This window comes from Glossina fuscipes, unplaced genomic scaffold, assembly GCF_014805625.2.
Source record: "Glossina fuscipes isolate IAEA_lab_2018 unplaced genomic scaffold, Yale_Gfus_2 116, whole genome shotgun sequence".
NCBI classification, from domain to species: Eukaryota; Metazoa; Arthropoda; class Insecta; order Diptera; family Glossinidae; genus Glossina; species Glossina fuscipes.
Genome location: NW_023998459.1, coordinates 1,919,468 through 1,923,628, shown reverse-complemented (window position 1 = coordinate 1,923,628; position 4,161 = coordinate 1,919,468).

Here is a 4,161-nt window from a genome sequence, read left to right as displayed (position 1 = left end):
CTCATAAAGTCGGCTTGGAACTTCACTCAGTATGTCCAGTGTTAGTTGTTGCTACAGTACGAGATCAAGGCTCGGTCACGTAACTTCACCACCATGGTGACTGGCAAATGGTCCCTGTCGACGCTATATGCCTCGGCTAGTTCCTCGACCCGCTCGATGAAGGCATGCGGCTCCCTGTGGCCTCATCGGCCGACGCAGAGGCCTCATCGGCTGACTACCTCGGTGATCGGTCTTGCGTTGGGCATTGCCGTGGCAACTCGGTACGCTCCGCCAGTCGGGGCGGCGAGTTGGATGGTCTCTCTGTTGTCGTTGGTTGTTGTCACTGCGGCGGGAGGGTGCCCCTTTATCATCCGGTCTCTTCATCGTCGGTGGATGCAAAGGGCATCTCTATGGGCATCTCGTCAGCCCCAGTTCTGGCGTGGAGGACTGGTGACAGCGATCGCTGCCTGGTGAAGGCCTCCAGTTCGGTCGGTAACTCCAGCAGCCGCGTGACGACCTCGGGCTTCTGGTGCTGATTGATGAATTGGGCCCAACGCCTCCTCATCTCTTGGACAGTACCGCTGACGTCCAGGTCGAACTCTCCTAGGCAGGCTTGGAGTTCATCCCGGCGTAGGGAGTTCAACCAGGTGACGCGAAGCGGCGATGTCATGCTGGCGGTTGGATGGCTTATACTAGCTTAGCTGGCGTTAGTAATACAATTAGGCAAGAATGGAACTGCCCTGGGCGCTCCGATATTATCTTTCCGTTTTTTTTTTTTCTTTTAAATGTTTACTTCTTCTCTCTTTATTTCTCTTATTTCTCTCGTGTATTTTGTCTACTAATGTTGCTTTTCCTTTTTTTTTTCTTTATTTTGTGGTTTTGTTTGCTTGTTTTTTTTTTATTATTGTTTGGCTCGTATAAATTTCTAAAGGTTCTCTGCTTAAATGGTATGACGAAGTTAATCCGATAGTCACAAGAGATCATGATATAATGGTACGCATTATGGAAGAATGACGAGGGTGTCATAAGATTTTGCAAAATGCATTTGTGTGATTTTCGAATTTTTTAGTTTGAAATTTTTCTTTCATATTTGTTTTCTCTTTCTATCACATTGTTTCGTCATTTACTTTATCTTTACATTCTACAAATTTTTCGACCGCTTTTTAATATGGTAGCACCCGTAGGCCGAAATGTTCAACATCGGCGTTTGTCGGTACATTTTACCAAAATACTCATCACGAAATATTATAACAATCTCGTCTTCTTCCTTTTTCAAAAGGCAATCGTTGCCAATTTCCCTATGAATGCTTTCCCTTTTAAAGTTTTAATTTTCCTCTTCCTAATTGCTATGACAACTTAACCTGATACTCGGGGGAAGTTATTAAAATATTGATAGGCGTGATCATATAATGACGAGAATGTTACAAAACCTGGTATTATGCAATTGTGATTTTCGAATTCGTTAATTTGAACCCTTTTTGTTTATATTTGATTTTGATTTCCTGTTGTGATGCTATTATAGCTATAATTTAACTGCCTTAAAAAAAAGGAAAGGTACTCCGCTATTAGTCGCTAAGTTCCTTTTTCTTTTTTATTGGCTTTTGTAAATTTGCTTTACCCCTAGGGAAATGTGTCGTTGTTGGTTGGGCAAAATTCTGATATATGTTTTATGTTTTATGCCTACTGACCTGAACTCTCACCCTGTTATAATAGAGGGGGTACCTGTTGTAGGTGCTGTCCTCGATGTTAAAGAAGTTGTTTTTGGTTATTGCTACTGTGGTTGTAATTGTAATTGTGTTCCTGCTGTTGCTGTAGCTGTTGCGGTAGTTGTGCTGTTTTGTAGTTTTCTTCTGTAATCGATTTCAGCTGTTTTCAATTTTATAGAGCCATTATTTGTCAAAAATTATGACGGTTTAGGTTTATTTTCATTAGTTTTCGAAATGTTATGTTAACCTTTATTCACGACATGTTGTGCTTTTGAGCATATTCTCTATTCTATTTTTCGGTTTTATACAAATGCTTCTTTTCTATATATACGCAAACTCGCATATTGTTTGCACCCGCACACAAGCATACACGCACAATTGCTAATGATATTTGATGCTTACGTCACACTGTTGTTCGTACTTATATTTCAATGCATTTGCAAACACCTCAGTTTCCACTTTAATCAGTTCCAGTTCTTTTCTTTTAATTTTGATGCCTGCGTTGTTTGCCAAGTGTTATGGCTGTTTAGGCTTATTACTATTTTTCACGTAATATTGTGTAATTTATTTGAGATATTATTCCTTTGGAATTTAACTTTTCTTGTCCCTTTTTCTTGTGTTAGCATTGGTTGCCACCTTTTGTAAATGGTTTTCGTTCTTTTGCCTACCTTAGAGGTCGTTCTGGTGACTGTCTGGATTCTCTTCGTGTATACAGAGGTAATTCGACTTCTGCACAGTGCACTTCATCCCTTATTTAGTTGGATCGTTGGATAATTTGTTGTTTGTTTTTTACTTTTCTTTGACCATATAGCTTTTCATATTTAAGCCTTTTTTCTTTTCGTTTTTTCTCACTTGTTTTTGTTCTTTATGACTGGTCCGGTGTATGCGTTGTCGCTTTCTTTATTATATTCCTTTGTTTTTTTTTTTTCTTTCTGAGTGCAATTTTGGTAACAATTTAGTTTTGTACTGTACCTTTTGATAGTTTTCATTAAATTTTTTCCACAAATACTTTTAGTGCATATGCCAATTTGCAAAATTGTCTGCGCGCACACACAAGTATACACACGCGATTGGTACTGGCCCTTTGCTTTTTACGTCACACTTCTCGTTCGTACTTCTCTTTACATGCATTTGCAAAGACAACCGTTTTCCACTTTAATCAATTTCAATTCTTTCCGATATTTAGGTAAGTGTTATTTGCTAAATATTGTGGCTATTTAAGTTTATTTATTTTTTTTCTTTTTTTTTTAGTTTTGCGAGATTATGACCGAATTTGTTTGGGATCTTATGCTATCTTGATTTTCCTATGCTTTTTTTTTCCAGCGCATTAATTTCACTTTATATATTTTCTTACTTTGAGCCTTTTCTTTTATTAGCTGTTCCCGTTTTTTTTTAACTCTTATTTTGTTTGTCTAGCTGTGTTTTTTTTTTTCACTTGGCACTTTTGTTACGATTTCTCGCGGTTGATCCGCACAGCTTTAACACTTATTCCCGAATGATCGTTCCTGCACAATGCTCTTTTGACAATCGCCCCATTCGCCGCGGATTTCCCTGCCGTTTTTTGTTATGTTTCTTTTTTCGCTGGGCAACGGTTTCGCGGCGATGACATTGCCGTAGTTGGGTTTACATAGATTGTTATGGGCTTCTAAATGCCCGGCGTTGTTGCTGTGCGTTTTTCTCCCTTTTTTTCTCTAACGTACAGTCACTAGCATTTAGCTTGAGATTTTTTTTCTTTTGCTTTTCTATGTTTCAAACGTGAAAACTTTGTCTTTGTTTAATGCTAATATCCATTATTCTTTTGTGTCCTTTTTGTATTATTTATTTATTAATTTTGTCTCTTTTTTTTTCACTGGGCACTTTTGTGCTAATATTGTTTGTCACTTGCATCAATGTGTTTTTTTCCTTTTACATATTCTTGAATACTTAGCTAAATGTTTGTATGAATCATCAATGCGAGCCCCGAACCATTTATTACGAATCAAAAAGTAGCATCAAATTCCAAAAGCATAAAATTCAGCAACATAACTCATCACAAATGAGGACTCTTTAATTAACTGCCTTTATTTCTTAAGATGACTCAGCAAAGATAAGTGTAGTTTAATTAAATCACGACGCATTGGTTCATATGAGGGGATTTGTGTTCAGCAAAACCTACAGTTCGTATCGCACGCGTATAAGTACAAGTTTCCCAAGAGAGATCAATAAAATTTTAACTTATTTTCTTTGCGCTTTGTACGTGTTTATACATATATTTTGGGTATATTAATAAAACTCTAATATATAACTTAACAAAATTGATCAGATGCTTTTATAATTCAATTCATAGTTATATTAGTTTGGAGGAAAAGAAATTATTTTTATATGAACTTCAGGACTTTATTTCGGATTGTCCGATTTGGGTCAAATATGCACCGTTTTGTTGTATGATATGTTGCCATTTTAAAGGTAACTTCAAAATGCCTCTCTCATAGAAGTC